This window comes from Squalius cephalus, assembly GCF_949319135.1.
Source record: "Squalius cephalus genome assembly, chromosome: 16".
Classification (NCBI taxonomy): domain Eukaryota; kingdom Metazoa; phylum Chordata; class Actinopteri; order Cypriniformes; family Leuciscidae; genus Squalius; species Squalius cephalus.
Window position 1 is genome coordinate 2,798,235 of NC_137137.1, and position 27,363 is coordinate 2,825,597.

Here is a 27,363-nt window from a genome sequence, read left to right on the forward strand (position 1 = left end):
ACAACGCATGATGTAGTCAGCTGGATCCGGACCGTATCCAGACCAGATGGAGGACCTGCGCCTAGACACGACCACAACGCATGATGTAGTCAGCCGGATCTGAACCGTATCCAGACCAGATGGAGAACCTGCGCCTAGACACGACCTCAACGCATGATGTAGTCAGCCGGATCCGGACCGTATCCAGACCAGATGGAGGACCTGCGCCTAGACACGACCACAACGCATGATGTAGTCAGCCGGATCCGGACCGTATCCAGACCAGATGGAGGACCTGCGCCTAGACACGACCACAACGCATGATGTAGTCAGCCGGATCCGGACCGTATCCAGACCAGATGGAGGACCTGCGCCTAGACACGACCACAACGCATGATGTAGTCAGCCGGATCCGGACCGTATCCAGACAAGATGGAGGACCTGCGCCTAGACACGACCACAACGCATCCCTGAAGTTTCAGGAGAGACAGTGTTAACTAGACTCTCCCCTGTAAGGCCTCATAAACACGACAGCCATCGGCTCTGATCCTCCACTAACCCATCTCCATACCTGCGTGACTCTGATCTTCAACCAGATGAACTGGATAATATTCTGAATGTTCAAAACCAATCTGACTTATGACCGGAAATGCTGCCTGAATCATAATCATACACTGTTCGTTCATTGGCCAGAGGAGAACTGAGCGACTGAGCCTGGGTTCTCCCAAGGCTTTTTTCTCCATTCTGTCACTGATGGTGTTTTGGTTCCTTGCCACTGTCGCCTTTGTCTTTTGGCTTGCTTAGTTGGGGACATTTAATATACAACAATATTATTGATCTGCCTGCATTGACACCAATATATGCTGGATGATGACATCACCGCGGCTGTTTTTTTCAACAGAAATGAACCATCACTTAACTTACTTAATCTGGACTATGACGCTATTTTCTTCTAGATCTGCTGTACAGCCGAAACAAACTTTGTTGCATTATTTTCCTGTTATCTCTGTAAAGCTGCTTTGAAACAATCCGTATTGTAAAAAGCGCTGTATAAATAAAGGTGACTTAATTTGACTGTTTTTTTGAAGAGCTAAAAATCTTACATATTGTGCCTTTAATACACTGTGAACAGTTTTACTGTAATTCACACATCATATAGCCTAAGTTCCTTTAAAAAAATGTATTTGAATCAAAATACATCATGTTATTGTGCTTTATGTCACCACCAGCGGTGAACGACCTCACCATCTGAATAATGCAGAGTGAAACAGGGGACAGCTATGCTTTGATTGGGCCTCATATTATATTATGTAAAGCATATGCTAATTAAAAAACAATACTCACCAAATCATATTCAATAGTTGTGAGTCTGTGCTACCGCTGGATGGCAGTGTGGTGACACTATCATCGGTCTGAATGCATCTGATGTTTGAACCCCCGGCAAACAACGTTTTAAAAGCGCACTTCGAGCTGCCGGCCGTCCGTTCCTCCAGCCCGGGACACACACACTCACACCGGTGTTCCCTCATATTTCCGAGGTGGCGCACGTGCCATTTCCCTCGGAGAGCGATTGAATGGCTGTTCGAGATATGAGTAAATCTGAGCGAGGCGAGCGCTGTGTGTGTTTCCAGGCTGCCTAATTAAAACTCTCGAGCGCAGCGTGTGTGTGCGCGCGCGCGCGCGCGCGTCGCAGAGCAACGTGTGCGTCGCAGAGCAACGTGTGCTGATTCTGAATATGGGCCTACATGCACAGCGATCTTGGATCTGGGTGGCAGTGCATCTCGAGATCTGTGCGCGTGTGGCTCCGTGATCTCCCATGAGTCTCTGCTGGGTCTCTGAGATCACTGCAGGCTCTTCTGCCCCCAGGATCCAGGATCCAGCACCAGCACCAGCCCCGCACAGCTGCCACCGAGAAGTGCCAGGAACAGAACCCCGTGTAACACACATGCGCACACACCAGGATATTTCCCTCTAAATTGGCATGACAACATTCACTATTTGTAGTTATTAAGTAAATTAGGCAATGCTTTCTCAGTGGTTAAACTGCACATTGTAAACTGCCTTCCTTAAGAGCCTATTGTTGTCTCATCATTTTGCATTTGAGTGGCATCAAGTTATCATCTATATATTAATGCATTTTACATTTTGACAGTCTGATAAAGTCTTTCTGATTGCACTGCAAAATCGCTTTCTGTTGTAGGCCTACTGTATCTGCAGTTTCATCCTGTAGAAATAATAAGACTAGTATGTTAGTATGCCAATCTGATCAAAGTCAATATTTAAACAAACTACAATGCAACTGTCCTTTTATTTGATTTTTTTTCTGATCTGCATCTTGTGTAAAATGCCACATCTAAAACTCTAACGGCAGACATATTCAGTGTAGATTTTAGATTATGTATAGTTGTAATATGAAGACAAATGCTTCATAAATGCCATAAATATCTTGATAGATTCAAAGCTAGTCAGATTAAATATGCTTTTGACATTCACTGTCATTTTTTTGCATTAAAAGCAGTTTAAAGCACTAAACCATTACTTGTGCAATAGACAAATAAAGTTTCTTTGCCTCTATTGTCTGTCTTCTGCTTCAAAGTGTAATTTCGTTGCTTCCCTACAAACATACATATTCATATGACATTCATTTACATGCAAAAATACACTGGGGAATTCATTAATAGTATCTTTTGACAAATATGTCTCTTCATGTTTAAAACAGTAAAACATAAATCTACCTGCTCCCATGTTTTACATCTGGAACAGACACAATATCACTGCTTCTTTGAGAGTAAATTAATTCACTTTGTATGAATCTAGTGTATTAAACTCATGCGTTGTTGTGTAGACATACAGTATATTAAACAGTTTGCTGTGTTTATATTCTGTTCAGCCTCACACTCATAAGGCAAATGTGTGTCAAATTTATGCATGCATGCCAACAGAAAGCTGCGTACATTTCCATGTATGCATGCATGTTAAAATGATTTTGCATGAGTCTATGTATTAAACTCATGCATTGTATACAAATATGCATTAAACGGTTTGCTGTGTTTATATTCCGTTCAGTCTCATACTCATAAATTAAACGTGCTGAATTTATGCATGCCAGAAATCTACCAAAGAACACAATATTACTATGCATGCATGTATTTGCACATGCACATTTTCAGTGCATGCAAATGAATGGCACTTAGTGTAAGCCTAGTGTATTAAACTCATGCATTGTGTACAGACGTGCATTAAACAGTTTGCTGTGCTTATATTCTGTTCAGCCTCATACTCATAAACCAAACGTGTCGTTTTGCATGCATGTTTTCAAAGCATGCAAATTAAATGCATTTTTTTGTATAGATACTCGAATATGTGTCAAATTTATGTTTGCATGCATACCAACAGAAAGCTGCCAAAGTACACAGCAGTTCCGTGCATGCACGTTTTCATGCGTGTCCGAGTCCTTGTTTGCCCATCAAATTCACCTGCCATGTTTGTGTCTGGTCCTCATGTCATATTATCATTGCACGTCCAGACTTGGCTCCAGGGAGGTGCAGTGGTCACCTTACGATCCCCGGCACAGGGAAGGGCAGCTGGGCACGAGCCGGCCTCCGCCACCCTATCGCTCCACAGAATGGAGGACCAGGGGCTGCAATTAGGAGGCCAAGGAGCCCGTGTACAGCTCACCTGTCAGCCAGTGTCCCAACAAAGGCGCCGCGGGGCCGGCACTATGCCACCCATGACAGGGCATCTCCATGCAGGAAAATCTCACTAACAATCCCCCCACACGAGCTGTCACTCAAACACATCGCCACAGCACCGCTGACCCCGTGGCCGACAGACTAGCAGACCCTTTGCTCAGACCAAACGGGTCACCACGGTCGCCACGGCTTAGTCACCCTGACACAGAGTGACATTAACGACAGCCGCGGCGTGAGAGGGGGCCGAGCGGATCCTCAATCACAAGAGTTGATGATGAAACCGCAAAAAGGCAGGAGACGATGAGGAGGAGGACTGACCTGAGCTTTTGGTCGCACGGCAGTTAAGAAATGTTGAAATGTCTCCATCTCACGAAAGGTTTTTTTTCTCTCGCCGCTCACTGACAACATGTCAGGAGGAAAGATGGCAGCTCAGACATCAGCCTCTCTCCGCTACCTGGGAGCCGGAGACAAAAAACTTGGCAAAAGTGTGTCAAAAACGTAGGAGTTTGGGACAGCTTGTAGGATTAACATTGTTGCATGCCGTGTGACAGCGCAGCGCTGTGGTGCAATCGGCTAGCAAATATTTCACAGAGCAAGTTTTTTTTTTCTAAAAAAGAAGAACGAAAAATGGAAAACATAACAAAAGAATATGCCAGGCCCAGAAACACAGCTAATTGGATTGTTTTGACATGCGCGCGCTGGCCGCTTCAAATGTAGCGAGCGTAATGTGTCGTTTGATTTACTGACGTTTGCGCTAATCTATTTAATTTTCTTTTAAGGGGGAAAGCGTCCACATGAATGGAGCGGCATGTTTTAATGTTGATTATCTGAAGACGAGGACGAGGACGGCCCAGGATGCTGAAGCTGCTCAAGGGGAATATCTCCAGGTTATGGGCACGAGATTTGCGTGCTTGACAGGACTAGGCCTACTGCACTCCTCTCCGTTCACGGACCCGGCCCGCTCTTTTAAACGTCCATGTACTCGTGCATCACTAAAAATGTTTTACTGCCTGCTTAGTCATTGCACAGTCCATAGAATTTGCGCTAAAACCATTTAATGGTTTTGCTGGCGGTGGAGGAGTTCTGTTTGCTTTTAGGTTTAAACGTTTAGAGAGAGCTGCGTAATTGACATGCTGTCTTGAAAAAGACTTCGCTTAACCGCCTTTTCCCCCACAAACAGGTGCGTTACCGTATGCACGCGGTGCATTTGACTATTTTTCACATATTCAGATGTAGATTAAATGTATAAAGATCCATGCAGTCATTCCCCCCTGGCTGGCGGAGGCTCATCTCAGCCCATTGTTCTCTATCAGTAGACGAGGCAGATTCCTGTAATTAGCTGTCAGCGCAGAGCCCCACAGCAGCTTAGTGCTGTCCGCTCAAATCAAACTAATGAAACACAATCCCCTCAAATGTCCTGGATACAGATTTGTGGCGATATTGCACGAGGAAGTAAAGGAGGGGTGGGTGTTGTGGGCTGGCATGGGCGGGGGTTTACCTCATCTCCATCCACAACTTCAAGATCCACAAACTGGGGTCATTAATCCGTTAATTCGGCACAATTTTGACAGCCAATTAATAGGGGTACGGAGAGAGTGATCCGTGAGCTGGAGGAGGGCGTTTGGGGTGAGGGGGTAAAGGGCTCTCAAATCCTCATGTACACATGTACCAACCAGATACTGATGTGTTTCTGATGCCATGTCTCTTTCCTTACCTTATTTCTAACGTAAATGCGGGCATTTTTGTGCGAGGCTTCCGGTGTCGCTTCCGGCTGCTCGATATATAATTATTGGTTTGTTTTACAGTTTACTGCATTTCTTTATTCTTCTTCTTTTGTTTTACCTGTAGTGGCTAATAAATCTTGCACATTAGTAGAACTTTGAACGATAAGGTGGATAAACATTTACAATCCTGATTTTGCATGAAATTAATCTTGATTCGTAAACCTGTAATTCATTATAAAAACTTTTTTTTGTGTAAAACTGTAAATGCACATATTCTACAACAATGCACAGAATTAGATCATACTGTTACAAAATAAAACACACCAACATGCAAAAAAAGCTAATTTAACATCTCAAACAGCGGTAGTAATTATCAGTCACAACATTTGCAATTAGATAAAGCAAAATTAAATTAATGAATTTAATTTAGAAAGACCAGTTCTCTAAGCTACGTTCACACTGCAAGCCTTAATGCTCAATTCTGATTTATTGCTCAGATTTTTTTTTTGTTTGGCTGTTCACATTATCTTTGAAGCCTCATTCAGACTGCAGTCTTAATTAGATTTTTGTGCATATCCGTTTGGAATCCGATCAAATTTAGCAAGTGTGAACGGCAAAAAAGATACATACCCGATTTGAGCTACATTCATAGTGGTTTAGCCTGACAAGCCGGACCATAGACACGGCTCAATCCGAGGGGCGGGATAAACGGTTGTCTTTCAAATTCCCTCTGCACGCAATAGGACAGCGCTACAACCAACCAGGGGTGTGTCAACGAGTCAGTGTTTCCTGAAACCATCGTTCTAACGAACATTCGCAAAGAGCATCGCAAAGTTGTGTGTTTGGAACGACAGCTCTCGACCTGTGGTTAGAAGCAGAGTTTCTAGATTGCATGACATGTGGACTTTATAAATCCTTATCTTGAGCAAAATAAGCAAGCTGACATTCCAATACCATTTCCTGTGTCTTTTATTTAGAATACATACAAATGTCATTTACGTCTTTTAGTTTGTCAAGAGATTTAAAGCACTGTTTTTGAAGAGTGCGCATGTGCAAACGTGCTACTTAAGAACAGGGGGCCAATGTTTCATAAAACATTGAAGCTTCCCCGGGGGACGCCATTGATTAGCGGACCATCACCTGCTGTTAGCATTCCATTGACTCCCATTCATTTTGGCGTCACTTTGACAGCGAATAACTTTACATCTGAGGCGTTTAAAGACTCCATTTGTCCATTATTTATTTCTAAAGAAACACGAAAATGTATAAAAGGCTCCATTACCTTGTATCTTACGTTATGCCCCCTAGAAGCCGTTTTTGTAAAAATAGGCTAACGATTGCGTCATAACCACGCGACTCTCTGTCTCACAGTAGAGAGATTACCGTATGGACAGGAGGAGAAGCTCGCGGGCAATCGGGGGATGTGGAGGGAAAATGACAAAATAATTAATCAGAATACTTAGCAAAAGTTTCTCCTGCTCCTGCTCATGGACAGCTCCTACTCACACTCTCTGTCTCTGCAAGATTAGGAAGGGAATGATTCAGATTTCTCTCGGCACAGCTACTAGAAGACAGACGGGTTGCTCACGTCACATCTACATCGTCAAGCTCAGTTTGAGTCTGCGCAGTACGCTCAGCCATCAGGAAGTGAGTGCTTCTAATTGACTTCACTTTTCTCCGTTGAATCCAATGGGGTCGCTGTGTCCATTTCTTATACTGTCTATGCTTAAGAACGAGCCTACGATTGAATCTGGAAATAAAGCAAAATAACTGAGAAAAATGAGAAATAGTCCTCAGATGTCATGTCTGTAATTTATATCAAAACATACTAGCATTAATTCGATCTCAAACAGTTTCATTAAAAGAAGTTATTACTCCACCACGTGCGTGACGTCATAAACTAACGTGGTTGAACGACCACTTTGCGACAATACGGTTTCGGGAAACAGTCATGACTAGCTAGTTGATTTCTTCAATGATGCATCGTACTATGGTAGTGAAGCATCGAGTTACGTTGTTGTTCGGGAAACGCACCCCAGAACGTTTTCCCACCAGAGGAGCTAGTTGATAAATTCAACTTTTGCTGTATCTGGTCGGCAAAACTCTGAACACATCTTCCTTTTTCAAGAATTACTTCAGTGTCATTCTTTGTTCTTTTCTCAAAGAAAAGCTTAACTCCAAGTCTTCCAGAGTCGCGGCCAAAGCCGATTGGAAAGACCGCTGTTCGCCAGCAGCAGCAGCTCTTCTTTGTTTTCAAGTAGCAGGGAATTCACACGGAACTGTCGCAACTCTGCCGTCATTATGTTAAGCCCACCCACCGACTCTATACACGATGTGATTGGCCTGACTAGAGTTTGTTTTTTCCAGCTCGCAAGCCAACGGACGACACTGGCTGCAAAACAAAATTTGCTGCTGCTAGGGTGCGTCTAGATTTCTAGGCTATGTGGTTTGAAATCGTATTCAAATCGCATTTCAATCCGTTTCATTCTGATGGCATGGAATAAATTCTTCTCAGAAGAAGCAGCAGTCCAGCGCAGGGCTAAATATTATCATGTTGTAAATAAGAAAACATCCCTATTGAAAACCCCTCCATGTTGTAGTTGTTGTTTTTGCCATATGCAACACAATGCCATTGCCAAAGAAACCAATGCAGATAATTTGGAAAATGAAAGAGCACCACATGACACACAAATTGGATCTGAACAGTAGTGAAACTTTGACAGTGTGGACAATCAATCATTTAAATCAGATTCCAATCGAATAGGCCTACACAGATATTCATATTTGGACTGTCAGTGTGAACATAGCCTTAAAACTAGCCAATATCAGATTCGAGTGTGAACTGGTTACGCTCCTGAACTGACCCGCATGCGCAAAAGAACAATAGCAAAAAAGCAACGTTTTTCTCGGACAGTTTTTCCTCGAGTTTTGCTTCTAAGTCGCATGAATTCCGTTATGACTGTTCAGACTTCAGACCTGTATCTGATTTAGGACCACATATGGAAGTGGCACAAATCACAATTGAAAATATCAGATTCCATGTGGTTTGTGCTGGAAAAAAAAATCTGATCTGAATCACATATAAGCAACAAAATCTGTGAAATCAAAATCAATGTGAATGTAGCCTTAGAAGTAATTGATGTTATAATCAAGTCCAGAACATATCCGAACACCTTTTTACAAACAGTTCTGTGTGGACTTTAGGGATAGTTAAAAGAAATTTGTTCTGAGGACGAAGACCATAAACCCCTAAATCTTTCTGAATGATATAAGGTGGAAGCAAACTGAGAATAGACTCATATATATATGCCAAATGGTTTAGTCTATGGGAGGACCAAGCAGACCATCAACCCCAGCATGCAATGTGCAAGAGCTTTAAAAGTTTTGCAATAAACCTTAATGCATCACGATAAACATTGTGAAGTTGTCTGGATATAACACCACAATCCAGCACAGACATAAACTGAGTCTCAAAAAAAAAAAAAAGAAAGGACTTGTACAATAAAAGCCCAATTTCAACTTTAATTTATTCACCAGTTGCTGAAAAAGAGGCGCAAAAGAGAGGGAGTCATCCTTTAAGATTCCTTATTATTTATATTGAGAGACTGACTTTGAAGGGTACTAACTGATTGAAAATGTAAAGCTTTTGATTTACAATTTTGAACATACAACAGCAGATTTAAATGCATTGCTTTTAGTCAATTAATGCTTGATGGTTTCATGTTGTTGGTGTGTGGCACAACTTTAATAAGTCATTTAATTTGGACAAGGAAACTGTTTTATTGCCATGGGGAAAGTGTTGAAACTGCAGCCGTGAAAAATGAGCAACATGAACTATTATCAATGCATGAATCAAATTCACTCTGACCCAAGAATTTCTGACAGTTTTCCATGCATCATTTATTTATTGCTGTATGTGTGCAGAGACAATCATATAAACCAGCGAAATGCACCATTCAACCTCTAGTTTGTTGACACTCGTCTACTATATCTCAGGACACGGATCGCGAGAGCTTATGTTAATGAACTATTACTGATAAATACGCTGATTAACTAACAATCTATTGAACACTGCCGTCGCTGCTCCAAGTCATGCATAAGAACACTAGTAAGTCTAGTAAAATGACTTTCTCCTGTCCTGTCCTCTTGGTTTATATTGCCCCGCTGCTATTGCACCCCGAGGGCATCAAAAACAACCGGCAACCAGAAAGCGCAGAAGAGCAGGGCGGGTCATTCATCCGTGACCAAACAGGCCGATCGGATACAGGACAGCAGGACACGGCCTGCGGGCACAGAGAGGGATTTACACAGAACACCACTTAATGCACTTAAATGCCTTGTATGATCCCGTATATGAATATATGCTCTCTTTAATTACCAAAAACTTCTGATCACATCTGACCCGTTCATGTAAGATATGCTTGTCTGCATTTCATAGCCATGCATTGGTTAAAATTCATAAGAGGCTGTTACTTTATTGTTTGACAGACCCAGAGCTGGAGGTATAGAAGGACATATGCATTTAAAATCCGTTTAATTCTTTAAATAAAAACCTCTTTAAAATGCACATTAGAATATTCCGGTCATGTTATGCTAATAGATGCTGTCGCGGTGGATTTGTACGTCCACTGATTGTTTTAGTGTCAGTTTAAGTCAGACATGTAGATTAAAAATGTTATTTCAACAGGGAAAGCCATGATCGCTTTAAAAAATATGAGTTAAAAGATAACAGATACAATAGCAGAACAAACACTATTGCAGCCCTCTCGGGATCCAGAATGAAACAGATCCGTGTTGAAATTCACAGGCATTTAAATCTGATGTGAAACGGTGAACTGAATTGGCCGGTACAGACAGAGAGCATGATGGGACACGGCAACGCATCACTTCTCATGCGTCACTGTCAGACATCATTGTAGTGCATGACCTCTAAACACAGATATCCACATCACATTACTGTGTGTGTGAGTGTATATATACACTCCTGAAAACACTTGTCCTACAAATTATTGATCAGGAAATTTGCAGTAAGCAAATGCACTACTTAAAAAGCCGTTGCTGTCTCAGAAAACCATCAAAGACAGATTGAAGTTTTTGGCAGAATATGGGAAGTTGTGTGTGGAGTGATGAATCACAATGAAACACGAGTTGCACGGCGATGCTTCAGAGCAGTGTCTTCAAAAATCTGCTGAGAAATATGAATATAAATGCATCTGTACCACAGTGAAGCATGAGGAAGAGCCTCTTTAGCTGCAGCTTCACTGTGAAAAGTCATTTCATGCTTTGGAGTGCAGGAGAATATTGCAGAATGACTTGCTTCCCACAAATGAGAAGTTGTCAACTAAACAGGAACGATCAGATGTTATTTTTCAACCACGAGAACAGGTCCATCAGGCTCATGTTTCGGCCTGTCAGAGTCAAGATTTGAAAAGATTTGAACCCTATAGTGAATTTTCAAACTCAAAACAAACTGGGAGACATTTTTCATTGGAGCCATAAACACTGAGTGGAACGACACTGACTCTTCTTCCTGTAAAAGCTGTTCAGTGCAAACTTACTTTATCTACAGTATTTATGCAATTATTACTAATTTCTTGACCAGTGATTTGTGAATAAAATGGTTAAGAATAATTAAGAAACTAGAAAAAATGTAGCGCTCCAAACAGGAAAAAAGTCCTTGTACTGCAGGTGCGTAGAGCCTATGGTATATTGAAGAATGAACAAGAAGGGTGGCTGACCACACACTGATCCACTCAAGACTGGAAAAATCTACAAAAACTGCAGAGCACTGAAGATAGCAATGTGCTGAAACGTTTGCTTGCTGGTGTCTATTTGTTTTTAACTCACATGCACTTTGCACTTTTTGCACGATGCAATTTATAAAATAAAAAATGTTTTTATAGACTTTTCCAGTCTTGAGTGGATCAGTGTGCGGTCAGCCACCCTTCTTATTCATTCTTAAGAATAATTAAGGCCACAAAATATTTGACTGACACACACACACACACTAACCCTACCCCTAAGCCTACCCATCACACAAAACTTTATGCAATTTAATAAAAAACAACAATAACAACCTTTAATTACTTCATTTTTATACATGAGGACGTCCCTAAAGGGAGTTTTTTGGAGATTTTGGTCACTTATGGGAACAAATTTGTCCCCAAAATATAGTTAGGTACACACATACACACACAGTACAAGCTTTAATGTACATTTTATTTAATTTAAATTTGACCATGTACTAAACGAAATGCATCCTGTAAAGTTAATTTATTGACTGAATAAAACCCTTTGGTTTTTGGTCTTTGTTTCCCAGTTCCTGATCCCAGCTTGTGTTCCCACAGTAAACAGGTTCGCTGCCACCTGGACGCTGCAGGTAAAGTGTGTGTTTAGTCTCCTCATTACCGCAGTGATGTCTCAGTCTGTCCGTCCACCTGCTCCTCAATGACTGAAGATTACAGCACTCGGGACCGGCCCGCTGGCTCACAACTTCATTACGGCCCTGAATAATTCACCACTGGGACTTCAGCACACAGTTAGAATGTGTTTACCACGTGTAACGTCAGTAGAATTTAAGTAAACGCACACCTGTTCAGTCAAGGTACATATTATGTGAGTGTATATACAGTGTTGGGTAAGTTACTCTAAAAAGTAATTAGATTACTGCTAATTACTCTCTCTAAAAAGTATTGCATTACTTATTATTACTACTAATTACTTTGTATAAATCCCCTATCAACCTCAACCAGTTGAAGAATACAATAGACATGAAACTGCTCTTTTAATTCTTTCAAATAAAAAAATTAAAAATTGCATAAATTTTTCTTGAACTGACCAAAGTAATAAAGGTAGAAGTTTACATTAAAAACGTACATTTTAACATTAGACGTAAAATGTTGATGTTAAATCTACTATTGAATTGTTCATTAGTCTATAAAGTATTTAATCAGAAGTAACTGTCATTAAATTACAGAAAAATTAAGAGTAATCCCTTACTTTACTTTTTCAAGGGAAAGGTAATTAAATTACAGTAATTACTTATTAATGCATTACACACACACACACACACACACACACACACATTTATTTGCCTTTTTTCCCAAATGATTTTGTCAGATAAATACTAAGTACCAATACCAATAACCAAGTTTAATGTTTTGTTCTTCCTTCATATTTTTTAAAAAAGTAGAAAAAATATTAATTATTTTCCTCATATTTTGATGGTTTAATCAAACTTGTAGGGTCATTAAAAACAAATATCATTTGTATGCAAATTCAAGGCTTTGTTGAGGAAAATGTCCCGCGTGCACTTCATGTCGGAAACACAACTAAAGTGATCCAAATCACTTCTGAGGTTTGAGTCGGGACGCTTCCTCACACTGACTCACAACACTGACTCAGCCTCGTTTATTTACAAATGTGCTAAAAATGCATTAAAATAGACCCGTCTTATTTCTGTTCTGCACTCCAAACAATTGTGAGGGAAACAGAAAAGCAGTCGAGCTTGCATATGCATGTGTGTGTGTGTGTGTGTGTGTGACCGTGCAGTGAGCATCCTCGCACAGAGCTGTACGGAAGCATGTCTGTCTCACTGTCTCCTGAAATTCCTTCTGGGTCAAAACTAATTGGTGCAGCTGCAGGAGAGCCGGGGTCAGATAATGACCATGAGCGCTCGGAGCACTCGGGCGTGAACGGGCCGGCACCACCGACCCACTCCAACACACTGTCACATGACAAAGAGAACAAGAGAGCGAGTGGAGGACAGATGGGAAGCAGGAAGAGAGCTTATAAGGTCATTCTTTTCCTAAATAACCCATCTACATGTTGTAAACAAGTACGGAGTCCCGTGAGATGCATGGAAAGATGCACAGCCCGTTCTTAATGTAAATGTAATTCATTGTCCCTTGCAAACTCCCCTCTTTGACTTCCCTACAGTGGGGCCCAAAGCTTAAGGGGCCCGGAGCGACGGCTCTCTGAAAACATGTAAATCTCTGAAGCACCGCGGGAAGCATATGGATGAATATATGAATAAAAAAGCCCCACCCTGACATTTGCTGTGCAGGACCTGAACAGGATCCTTTTATGATATTAATAGAAACTTGAGAGCTTCTCATAATATTTCCGCAGGGTCTGTCATGGAGCTGAAGGGACGATACACACCGGCTTTATGAAAGCATCTGGCACTGCTGTGGCTTCTCAACACGCCGTCTCTCAGAAGCAGCGAGGCCGAGGAATCACACTAAACGCTGCGTTTTCGTTTTAATGAGTCACAATGCACAATACTGAAGTCTATAGTCAACTATATAGTCAACACAGACCCAACTAATCGATTACTTTATTAGACCTTTAGTTTAACTAAGGAAGCTCACCGAGATTAAAAGACAGGGACAAGTATATTCACAATAAATCTGTATAGAAAACATCAAAAACACAAGCCGAAAATAAAAGAAATCAGATAATTCTTAATAATAATTCTGGTTGGATATTTAAGTCATAGTGACAAATCCACAAATTAATTTAATAAATAAGTAAATTAAAATAATAATAGTAAAGTTTTGAAATCTATTATGATAAAAATAAAAAAATAATAATAATCACCCATGCTGTATAATGTAAGCTGTTTTCTGGCAAAAAAATTAATAAATAAGAATAATAAATATCCAATAAGAATAATAAAGTCATAGTGAAAAAGTGACTTATTAATAATAATAACAATAATGATTTTTTTTTTTTTTGTAATTATGATCATTTTTGAATCCCCCATGCTGTATTATATAAGCTGTTTTTTGGCAATAAAATAAAATACAATACAATACAATGCAATACAATAAAAAAATCAAATAATATCTTTTAGTCATAATAAAACAGTGACATAATAATAATAATAATAATAATAACAATAATATGTTTTTGTAATGATGCTAATTTTTGAATCCCCATGCTGTATTATGTAAGCTGTTTTCTGGCTAAAAAAAATTAATAATAAAATATAAATAAAATACTATTGAATATAAAAATTCCAACCACACAAATCATAAACACTGATTCAGTTGATGCTTAATGCCAGTTCTGTCAGAACACACCAATGAAGTCATGTGACCCAGGACTAGTCCACACATCACCCAACTAATCAATTAGGCTACTTTATAGAAACAAGGCAGCTAATTAAAGGATTTTAAATGGTTTCAAAATAAAAGACACCAATTAGAAATGGAATACAAAGCATCAATAACAAGCCTAAAAAAGAAGAAGAAAAAAAGATTTACTTTTGTAAAGTATTTCCAAAAATCCAGTTGCATGTTGGTCTATTTTTTTGTGGTATCACTGATTTTAGATTTACTCGCCCCCAAATGTCACATAAAACAAGACTGAATGTGGATGGCCATTTTACATGTCAATCAGAAGGCAGTTTCCTCTCCAAGTGAGCAGTTATTGGCCAGAATTAGTAGTGAAATTTGATGCTGATAGTCTGCTTATATTTAAATAACTGTGTTTTAAAGACAAAGCAGGCTTTCATATTTCAGGTGAGACTCTACCAGGTCCCTCAGAAACCGATCAGCATTCCTCCAACATCCAGTCTCCCGTCTCTGAGAAGCATGCATGATCAATCTGCGGGTGAAAGGAAAGAAAAGCCCATGTGCATGTTGGGAAAGGTCAGAACAGGCCTGGAAGAAGCTGAGCGCGAGGAGGAGGAGGAGGGTGAAGAAGAAGAAGAAGATGAACATGAAGATCAGCAGCAGACATCAGAGGTGTCAACATCACGACACACCACAAGAAACACCCTCTTTATCCGGCCCATATGTGGACGTTTTCGGGGTCCTGCAAGCTTTCAGGCGAAGAGCCAGACCTCGGCTCTTTGAGATCTATCAGAAGTGGATCGTGTGACTGTTTTCACAGAAAAATACAGCATATGCATATACAGTATATGTGTTACAGGTTACTACACAAAGCAGCCACATTTGGAAACAGTTTGCAGAATTTGACTCCTGTAGTCGCCATAAAGAAGAGAAACTGAAGAAATCATGTGACAAATATGTACAGATCAAACCGTGCCAGTTACTGCTCAGAAAGAGTGTTAAATACACAGTTCATAAGAAGGGTTACAATTTACAAACTATTCATAAATGGATAACCAACACTAAATTATTATTAGATATTTAAGTCATAGTGAAACAACCACAAATTAATCAAATTAATAAATAACAACAATAATAAAATTCTAATAAAAAAGTTCTCAAATACTAGATCAATATTTTAAATTCACCGTGCTGTATTATGTATGTTGTTTTCTGGATAAAAAACAAACAAACAAACAAACAAAACAAAACAATATTTAAAAGAACTTAAAAAATACAATACTAAAGTTGAAAACAAAGCACCAAAGCACAGCATTTAAAATAAAATAAAATAAAATAGAATAAAATAGAATAAAAAAATTCTATAATTTACAAGTTCATTAATCCAGTTAAAAGGATAAAATAAAACAATATTTAAAAGAACTTAAAAAATACAATACTAAAGTTGAAAACAAAGCACTAAAACCACAGCACAAAATAAAATAAAATAAAATAAAATAAAATAAAATAAAATAAAATAAAATAAAATAAAATAAAATAAAATAAAATAAAATAAAATAAAATAAAATAAAATAAAATAAAATAAAAATCCAGTTAAGGAAACAAAACAACATTCAAAATAACATTTTTTTTAATTTTTTTTTTACAATACTAAAGTTGAAAACAAAGCACTAAAACCACAGCACAAGTTGAAATAAATTTAAAAACAATTAGAATAATAAAGTTGTTTAAAAGTGCTCAAAGACACTTGATTTTGTAATTTTAAGTCTATCCTTGATGATAAACACTTCCATGCCTCGTCCATGCTCACGTGTGTTTTGGGAGGGGCTGATGGGAAACGGGAAAGGCTGATTCCCAGCGAGAGCACATTTGAGATAATAACATAAAACTGTCATATCCAGTGCTCAGCGCAGGCTTTCAGTGTAATAACAAAGAATAAGACAGAGCCGCACACAGTGAGCTCACTTGAACATCTCAGGCATAAACCATATCTGGCAGTGTCTGACCTGGTCCACTTCAAATAATCAGCTCAAATTCGTTTTCTTTCAGGTAAGATTAGGAACCTCTTTCCGACCGGCCTTGTTGCGGCCTTGTTGAAAGCCTTTTATGAGGAAGCGCACAAGAGGCTATCGCAGCAGAAAAAGTCGACAGAAATCACATACATCTTTTGCTTACTTCAAACAGCTCCGCTCTCCAACATTTACCCAGGCAAACGAAAGGCACAATACGTTTATTTCAACAAAAATGAACTCAAAAGGCAGCTTGGTGTCAGTCACAATTTAGCCAAAGGTCTGTACGCTAGTATGTGATTGATCAAAGAGCAACGCTTGCTAGCCAGGCTTCCCAACACTTAACGCCTTCTCTGAACCTTTCATCCTGATAATTAAGAAGCTTTCTGAGGGGCAAAAGCTAAAAATATTCAACTGCATCCAAAGACCCTCAACCTACAGTGATGTCTGTCAGTAGGCCATAGCATTTAATGGGCAGAGACGTGGAGTATCCAACCACATTCGCCACGAAACACACTCGCTGGGGGCGAAATAAGGTGGATATTTGAGGGAAAAAAATGGTTTCTGAAGATGAAAGTCCAAATGGAGTCTTGAGAGAGAGCTGATGAGAGTGTGTTGACCGCCTGAAAGTAGTCATGGTGAAACAAGCATGGCTATTAGTGTCACTGGTGGCCTTGAAATGGCCAAACAAAATTATGGTTTGGGCGAGAGGTGGTTTGATTCGGATGCGCTCGCTCCATTATTTGCTGAAGAGCTAGAGCTGTGCTTTAAGGGAGGATTTGTGACTGTGAGCTCGGAAGTTGGAAAGGAAGAAAAAGAGCCACGTTTTAGCAGGTGGAATGTTGATTTCTCAGTGTGAGAATCTATAACATGCGTTAATATCAAGCGGCAACCTCCCTGTCTCTCTCTTGAAACCAACACGGAAGTGAATTAAACGGCAATTCATCAACCGCCGTTTGAGGCTGGCTGCACAAGTGAGTCAAATCTGCATCTCCCCCATGTTGAAATGCCCAAGTTTACAGCAGAAAAACACATGTTTACAGCCTGGAGCAAAAAATTAGTACAGCTAATTTTGCCCTTCATGACAACTGTGAGGGGGGTGAATCTTTTTTATAACTCATCCGTTTAAATTATATTAAGCCTTAAATTTCTGCATAATTAAGGGTGTCTACTTTTGAGTGACAGGTGGATTCCCGCTGCTGTGGTCATTAGTCATCATTAGGTTTGTCTGCTGTTTGTTAGCCGTCACGCCTGACTGTAAAAAGAAATAAATTCGGGAGTGACGCACTGCCAAGATGGCGACGGTCGGCCACGACCACTTTAGGCTTCAAAAACGGTCTTCAGAAAGCTACGGGTGACGTCACGGACACTACGTCCATATTGTTTTACAGTCTATTGTTAATACGCACAAGAGAAATATGGAGCAGAAATACCTGGAGGCATCTGACAGCGTTCACATTCATCTCTATTGGCTGATGTGCTTTTCACTAGTGACTATAGCAAGATGTTTAAAGGGTGGTAAAACATCTATGATTAAACATTTGCAATATGTTCTTGCAAAAACAAAGATTGCATCAGAAGAATACACAGTTTTATTGGCCATCATGTTGCTCGAGTGCTGTCCAGTCTTGACCCTTGTGTAGGATCAGCTGAATTGTGAGATTGATGACTGGGCAGAAAGACACTGATGGCCTTTGACCTTTGCCCTAATGACTGTCTTCTCTCTAGGCTCGACTCGGCTGTGAACCATAAGCACACGAGCTCAGCAGAATCATCTCTCGTCTCGCTGGATCTGGCGCTCAGCGGTGTTTGTGCCGTCAGCGTATCCCTGAGGTTATGGAAATCCACCTTCATACATTCATTTAAAAAAAAAAAAAAATATATATACTAAATGCCATGAAGCCAGGTCGATGCCAGTTGTAAATGTTTGTTGTACCACTTTGGAACAAATGATCGCTTACTATTTTTATTTAAAAAATGTCATTATTTCCTCATCCTCATGTCATTCCAAGCCTGTATGCTGTGCTCCTTTCTGTGTGTTTTTAAAGAGATTCCTCTAGTACTTTTACATATGATAGTTCACAGGGACCACATTTTTCAAGGTACTAAATAAATTAATAAACAATAGACAAATAAAATGATCCCTAATTATGCTGTCTCTTCATGTCACTTTTAGATACAAATAAGAACAAAATAAAATAAATAAATACATAACTAATAGATGGATAGATAGACAGACAGACAGATAGATAGATATATACTGTAGATAGATAGATAGATAGATAGATAGATAGATAGATAGATAGATAGATAGATATTACACCATAAAACTATATAGGTATAGGTAGGTAGGTGGATGGATGGATGGATAGACAGACAGATAGATAGATACTGTAGATAGATAGATAGATAGATAGATAGACAGACAGACAGACAGACAGACAGACAGACAGACAGACAGATAGATAGATAGATAGATAGATAGATAGATAGATAGATAGATAGATAGATAGATAGATAGATAGATAGATACTGTAGATAGATAGATAGATAGATACTGTAGATAGATAGATAGATAGATAGATAGATAGATAGATAGATACATACATACATAGATAGATAGATAGATAGATAGATAGATACTGTAGATAAATAGATAGACGGATAGATAGATAGATAGATAGATAGATAGATAGATAGATAGATAGATAGATAGATAGATAGATAGATAGATAAATACTGTAGATAAATAGATAGACGGATAGATAGATAGATAGATAGATAGATAGATAGATAGATAGATAGATAGATAGATAGATAGATAGATAGATATTACACCATAAAACTATATTAAAGTGGTCCACATGACTCCTGTAGAGAAACAGACTGAAAGTGAAGTCATCACTCTCTGATCATGGCAATGTGTGTGTGTGTGTGTGTGTGTGTGTGTGTGTGACTTCTGCTATCAGATGAATCAGGACTGTTGGAAATCATCACTGGATCCAGGGATGGATTATTCCACCAGTGACTCTCGGCTGACAGGCTCTTCCACCAGCGACTCAAATCCCTTCGCTGGGTCTCCTAAAGCCTCGAGAAGCTCGCCGTGCATCTCCAGGTCCACACACACACACACACACACACACACACAGCCGTGAACTGAAGCTCCTGCCTGAAGATCAATGGAGCAGTGTGACTCAGATGAAGGCCGTTTCTCTCGCCGCGGACACACACGGATCAGCGACGCTTTGAAGCGATGTGCTTGAGGAAGTGATGAACGAGCTGATGAGAGGTGGAGTGGAGGAGGAGAGGAACGAGAGCGTCAGCGACAGCTACTGGACTTCCAGACCGGAGAAACACTCGTAAATCACGTCACAGGAGCCGCTGACCTCCGGCCGGCAGCAGAGGTGTAAGAGACATGCTCATCTTCTGCTCTTATACTCCAGCAGAACATCTGCACTCGCGAGACGGATTCATCCTCGTCGCTTCTGCTTTCAAAACACAACCGGCTGGTCTTGGGCGGAAACACTGAGAGAGATTAGGCCTCGTTTACACTGCAGGTCTTGATACCCAATTCTGATTTGTTGCCTATATCCGATTTTTTCGACCGTCCGTTTACACGTTCTTTCAATTGTGACCCATATCCGATCCTTGTGTTTACACTTGCCATACTATCTGAAACATTGCGCATGCTTAAAGGGGGTTCTTGCACAGATGGACGAACGTGAAATATGCTTGATGCTAGCTCTGCGAAATATGAGAAGTTCGCCAAACATCACCATGATTATGAGGCGGAGGAGGACGAAAAGGGCCATCATCATTGCGCATAAACTTCAGTTATTGTGTGCGAGAGAGATCTCAGGACTGGCGGGAGCATACTGTGGCGGGCTTTAACGAGGAGCAGTGGGTCCGAAATTTTAGGATGAGCAAGCCAGCCTTTGATATGTTGTGTCAAGGTTTGTCCACATTCCTGTCCTACGACGGCACGACGTTTCGTCTCTTTGCAGAAGCGCGTCAGGGTTTCTCTCGTCATTAAACCGCGGAGACGTCGCCTAATGCCTCAGAAAACCCGATCTGCCTGTTTACATGACAGTCGCATTGGCACATATCCGATTTATATCTGATTTATTTCCACATATGAACGAGGCCTGAAACCGATCTCGAAATATCCGAATGCACGAGTTTTTTTCCTGTTTACACGGTCATATAACACATCCGATCTGTGTCACATGTGAGCAAAAAATCGTAATTGGGTCACATTTGACTGACAGTGTAAACCAGGCCTTAGACTACATGTGATTTAGTCTCAGCCTGAGAGTCGCCCACGAACCGTTGGCTGAACGTCTGATGCATATGGCACACTTTTCTAGAAACACTTCAAGAGTTTCAAAGTCACGACGATCTGATTGGTTGAAATCTACAGGATGTCCGGGAGATGTGAGTGTCGCGTTTTTTATCGGTCCGCCTGGAAACAAATGCCGTGACGCCAAAACCTCTCGTGGAGGAAGAAAGCCGTTGTGTTTACAACTGTGACGATGAGCGCTTACCAGGATCAACTAAACACTGGATTTTCAAAAGTATGTGAAGTTCACGGCTCTATAGTCCTTGAATGAATCATTTATTAGATGCACGCCGGTCTGTTATTGTAGGGACATCGACATTATATTGCCCCTAAACATGACGAGGAAAACAAACAAACTGTGATTGGTTGCGTTACATGTCAGTCAAACGCCCTTAGCCGAGAAAAGCTGCGATAGAGTCCAGACCTTCTGCCGTCAGTCTGAAGCTCTGGCGACGCGAGGCGACATGCGATTGTACATGAAATACAAGCTATTATGATGAAGGATATAAGAATACAGACTGTTATGTTTGAAGAGATCTTTTGTAGAGGATTTGTCTGGTCTTAACGTCTGTCTCTAGTTTATTTCTGGAGATTCTCTCTAGCGTGAACTGAAGGGCGATTCACACCAAGAGTGAAACAAATCATGGACTAAAGGTCTATTCACACTGAGAGTGAAACACAAAAAATTATTTTTATCGGCCCTAAACTAAAGTGTGACCGATAAAAATAATTTTTGTGTTTCACTCTCAGTGTGAATAGACCTTTAGTCCATGATTACAATAATCATGATAGACCTTAACAATAGTCCATGATAGACCTTTAGTCCACAACTACAATACTAACTATTAATAAGCAGTAATTAGGAGTTTATTGAGGTTGTTAAGTTAAGGTATTGGCTAGGAATCAGATTAATGGTTGTAGAATATGTTCATGCAGAAAAAGGCATTAATATGTGCTTTATAAGTACTAATAAACAGCCAATATCCTAGTTATATGCATGTTAATAAGCAACTAGTTAATAGTGAGAACTGGACTCTAAACTAAAGTGTTACCGTTAATTCATGTGGTTTAAAGTAAAATAAATGTATTATAAAGTAGTATGACATTAACTGATTTCACTCGTTTTGAATCCAAAACAATTCACTGACAATGAAGAATTTATTCACAAATTACAGCTATAAACTTTTTTTTTTTTTAAATCAAGTTATTCAAAATAAAGGAAAAGTTCCAGTCATTACTTACAGGAACTCAGCTAAAGTCGTTCCAAACGTCATTTTCTGTGACAATCAAAGGAGAATGTTTAAATAATATTTATGTAAATTTGACATATAATATATCAATTAATAAATAAACAAATTAATAACAAATATATAAATTATATATATATATATATATATATATATATATATATAATTTTTTTGTATATAAATACATAAAGTGAATGCAAAAGCCATTTGATAATACAAGTTGTACTAGTATGTGTGTATATACTGAATGTATGTGTGTGTGTGTGTGTGTGTGTGTGTGTGTGTATCTTCAGCTTTCTCTCTCTCTCTATATATATATTTGAAATTAAATATCATCATATTAATATGATTTCTGAAGGATCATGTGACACTGAAGACTGGAGTAATGATGCTGAAAATTCAGCTTTGATCACAGGAATAAATGACAATACAATATATTTACATAGAAAACTGTAATATTTCACAATATTACCGTTTTTACTGAAATAAATGCAGCCTTGCCCATCACTTCTTTCAGAAACAATCTTAAAACCGGTAATGTGCTAGTTCTATGTAAAGTGAAGAAGCTTTGCTCTGTGATCAGTGCAAATAAACAAAACTGCTAAGTTGTAAAACGGGAAGTAATGGATTAATTTGTATACGGGTTCTTGTTCACCTCATCATGAAAACCTCAGAACAGTCTCTAGACGTGGAGAGCTTCGGCCTCTCTCTGTCCTGGACATCTCATCCGCTCCTGCTTCTGTCCCTGTCCACATCTCTCCGCTCATCCTCCTCTTTCCCACCAGACACGGCTGGAGAAAAAGAAAAAAAAAAAACGTTTGGGGCAAAAAAGAGAGAAATAATTGGATTCCCAGCTTCCACCTCCTCCTTCCCCCACGCGTCGGACACCGCTAATTAACAACAGGGAAAGTCAGAGAAAGCCTGGAGAAAAAATCTGCTGTTTGGATTGAAAAAAAAAAAAAAAAAAAAAAAAATTTGACCGGCAACATATTGTCTCGTTCACGTCCACACGGGCTAATAACAGCTAGTGGGCTGGTGCACGAGAACGAGAAGGCGTCAAAACCTGGCAAAGTCACTCATTCATAAAATCTCAATGTGTGACTATAGCTCTAATTACAACCCACGTCGGCCTCAATTAGACCACAGCCTTTCTCTCGGCGTTAACTCTTAATTAATGTATCGCCGGTTAATTACAGGTTCTGCGAGAGGGGCTCGCTGGGGTTCTCAGTGGGGGGTTTAGGGGGGATTTCTTTACATCAGCTCCGCTCCAAAACCAAACCAGCGGCCTTCACTGACAGCTGAACACAACACACACTCAACTTCAGAAACCAGTGATCTGAAGAGCTTTACATCAGCAGAAGTCACTCAATCACCAGTTCTTATGAACACATATGTTACAAGTTAGTCATCTCAATTTTTTCTCCAAGGCTGGTCATTGCTTATTTAAGTCTGTTACATAAAAAGGTTGATTGGTCTCATTTTAATATGAAAAGTAGAACTGATTGGCCATAACTAATTGCTAGTTGGTCAGACTAGTTCTTCAGCCACCGTCTATGTTCATGCCACTAGTTTGACATTAGCATGTTTAGAAGATATCAATCATGTCTATCAATAGCATGAAAACACTTGGAACACATAATGAGTGAATTTTTATATCATTATTTTTTAGAATTGGATGAAAAGTAAATTATTTTAATTTTGTTTGCACTGAGCGTGGCCCAGCTTTAGAAGCTAGACTTTAAGTCACTGTATTTATGAATATTAATGTTTCATATTTAAATATTTTTCCTATTTAAATTTAAATTCCAGGTCTGGGACCAGGGTAAAACTATAAAAAAAAATAATAATAAAAAAAAACTATATATATATATATCGCTCGCCTTTCCATATATATATATATATATATATATATATATTATATAACAAAGTATTTTGAAAAATAGAAAAAAGGACAAAAAAAAAAAAAAACAGATACAAAAAAGCTATAATTTTTGACAATGCTTTTATATATCAGAAATAAAAAATCTTTAAAAGAAATGCACTTTTGAAACAGTAAAATCTTTAAATATGAATAAAAATCTGATAATTTTTTATTAAGAATTACATTTATCAATATTTCTCAGTATATACTTAAATTCTGGTCACACTTTAGGGTGAAATTCTCACTATTAACTATTAACTGCGACTTTTGCCTCAATAAATTCCTAATCACTGTTTATTAATAGTTAGTAAGGTTGTTATTAAGTTAAGTTTAGGTATTGGCTGGATTAAGGGATATAGAATATTATTATGCGTGATAAGGCATTAATATGTATAATAAACAGACAATATCCTAGGAATATGCATGCTAATAATAAGCAACTACTTAATAGTGTGAATTGGACCCTAAACTAAAGTGTGACCAAAATGACACTATCATAAACATTTCTCACATCTAGTCTGCCAAATCCGAGTCATTTTTTCCTGGACCTTGCCGCAATGCATTCTGGGATTGCCTCCTCTGCAAAGCACACATGCAATCCTACCTTATAAATGTGCCAGAACAAGGCATAGTGTTTATTTCCCTAATGCAACCAGTCTTACACATCTCATGTGTCCGTGTCTTTTGAAGGGTGTCTTCCATTGTCTTTCCCAGTTCTTGGAAGCAGCGTTGTGGAGCGGGCACCATTTTACAGCTCCTGGAAAAGAGAGAGGGGTCGAGAACAAGAGATCAAGAGAAGCGCAGGAGACATCAATGAGAGAAAGAGGTGGGAGATGGCGAGTGAAAGCGAGGGAACGAGCGAAAGAGGAGAACAAAGCGCGTGTGAAAGAGAGCAAGAGTGAGAGAGGAGGTGAGAGGGAGACGTTTGTAAGTGTGTTCGCGTCCAGAGAGAGCGAGAGAAAGGAGGAGAAAGTCAAGAGAAGAATGAGAGCGCTTTCTCCTGCTGTCCCTGCGCGACAGGTCCCGCTCGCCTTTCCATGTGTTAATTACACATGTAAGGCTATTATAACCCTGCTAGGACTCCCGCTGACTGGGAAAATGAAGGCGGCGTACTCCAGCGCCAGACTCTCACACCGACTAAAGATAATAGTTTCCCTCCTGCATTTTCACAGGCCGCGGTAACTAACTCTGAGACGGAGGCCAGTCGGGGAACACGGTTAGCATGGAAATGTCCGTGTAACTACCTAAGAAAGTGTGTCGCGCGGAGCCTGGTGTTTCATTTAAGCCGTCGGTCTGTGACCAAAACCTGTGATCCGACTCAAAGCCAGGCGCCTGTGATATCAGGAGTGTGTTTCTGTGCTGTACTGAAGCACACACACACGTTTGGAGATGCCACTATAGAAGGATTTATTAAATCCTAAAGGTTTTATTTCGTTGCTTAGACTTATGATTTGCACCTGCTGATGATAAAACAGGTGAAAAAACCCACATTGAGGAGATAAGACTCGCAAGACTTTAAGATCCACATAGAAACTGCCTAGTTCTGACCAGACAAGCAAGACGTCTAATATTTATCATTTTCGATATTTATAAATCTGTCTGTAATATCTGTTTTTTGCAAACACTTTACAATAAGGTTTCATTTGTTGAGGTTAGTTAAGTACATCAGTTAACAGTGAAAACAACTTGTAAAGCATTTAATCATTTACCAATCAGTGATTAAAATCTGTTAACATTAGTTTATGAACTTGAACTAACAATGAACAGTTGTATTTTTATTGATAATGTTAACAAAGATTAATAAGTACTGTAACGGATGTATTGCTCATTGTTAGATACAGTAACCTTATTGTATAGTGTTGCCATTTTTTATAACTTAATAATAATGCTGTGCGTTAAATGAAACAAACAAAATACAGTTTTAAATAAAAAGCATTATTTAAACATTTTGAATATTTATAAAATAGTCTAATAAAATGAAGTATGAAAAGTGCCATGATATTGACATGAGTTGTGGTAGTATTAACAATTATTAACAATAACATAATATTGCGGTAAGTTAATAAAATAAACAAAATAAGAATTAATATAAATATTAATAATAAAAATAAGTGCCATGATATTGACATTAAGTCATAATTCTGTGGTAGTATTTATGATTAACGTAATAATGCCGTAAGTTAATGTAAGAAAAAAAGAATCTTTTTAATCTGCTTTTGTACTTTATCTATAGATATTCACAAACATGTGAATATGCATCAGTTAAAACATCAGCTTGTGGTGTTTTTAGACATGAAAATACCATGGTATTCGTTTAAGTACCATGCGTGCTACTAAGAATGTACTATGTAAATGCCATGGTGCATTAATGAGACATCATTTAGCATGGCCTTTTATACCACGGTATTACCATTTGACACCCTTAGTTTTCAAGGGTTTCTGTACAGCATAATTGTTTTACATTATAAATAGTCAAACGAAATGCAGCGCTCTCGATGAAGTGTGTACTTACACTCGTCTGTTGTTCACACGAGGACACAGAATGAAGCCAATAAGCTGAAGATGATCTGATCAACTTCCCTCACAGCAGGGCATGCTGGGATAGCACTCGGTCGACATCCTGCCCCGGGTCACACGTCTTCATGAATATTCATGACGGAATTTCACAGCTCGCTCTGGATCTGCAGCAATCACAGGATTTAATTCATTCATTAATTATTTTTTTAAAGAAATTATCATGTGACTTTTTTTTTTATTTTTAGAAAAGCATTGTTAAGAACAACAATAAGAGCGATGCGCTTGTTTATCATGCACATCAAACGCAGCCTCGACTCTTAATGGTGAACCTTCAAGGACAAACAAAGCCTGAAATAAGAGCGAGAGGGTTTAACTCAGTGTCTTTGTGTTTAAACAGCACAAGGCCATCGGAAAGCTGATCTGGTATTCTCCTGAGCTTCTCATCATAATGTCTGTTAATCTACAGCTGCAGGGTTTGCAACTGACCTCCTTTTCAGTTTGACGGCAGAAAACGCTGCATATTTCCATCCCTCCTGAAGCTTTGATGAGTTTGATGCCGTTACATCGGAGTTCACAAGAAGAGGCCGACGCTCATATCACATCTCCTGCATGGAAATATAAGTTTGAGGAGATTCATTCAGGCCGACAAATGCTGAAGCAAACCTGTATGCTTTCATTTTTTACTTACGCTCCATCATACAACAACCGCTCATCGTGAACCTGGCTGATGGTCTCTAAAAAAACAAAAAAATCACACAAAAAAACATAAAGCTAATGACTAAAATTAAATGACACATCAGCTTGTGATAAAAAGTACAAAAAAGTACCATTAAAGTAATGCTAAAATACTAAAAT

The 27,363-nt window shown here is 39.2% G+C and overlaps 1 protein-coding gene and 1 long non-coding RNA gene across 5 annotated transcripts in view; one reads left to right on the top strand and one right to left on the bottom strand.

Annotated features, from left to right (window-relative positions):
• LOC307173423 (uncharacterized protein) overlaps positions 1 to 27,363 on the top strand; it is a 308,702-nt gene that overhangs the window by 145,446 nt on the left and 135,893 nt on the right. The gene's annotated exons all lie outside the window — the stretch shown is intronic.
• Positions 16,126 to 27,251, bottom strand: LOC307174007. Of its 2 annotated transcripts, XR_013823931.1 has the most exons (6): positions 27,197 to 27,251; positions 26,995 to 27,113; positions 26,504 to 26,672; positions 24,654 to 24,748; positions 22,726 to 22,861; positions 16,126 to 18,332 (listed from the first exon to the last, which is right to left on the bottom strand). It is a non-coding gene; the product is annotated as an uncharacterized lncRNA (long non-coding RNA). The 2 variants fall into 2 exon arrangements; XR_013823932.1 differs by lacking the exon at positions 16,126 to 18,332 and having other exon boundaries at positions 22,313 to 22,861.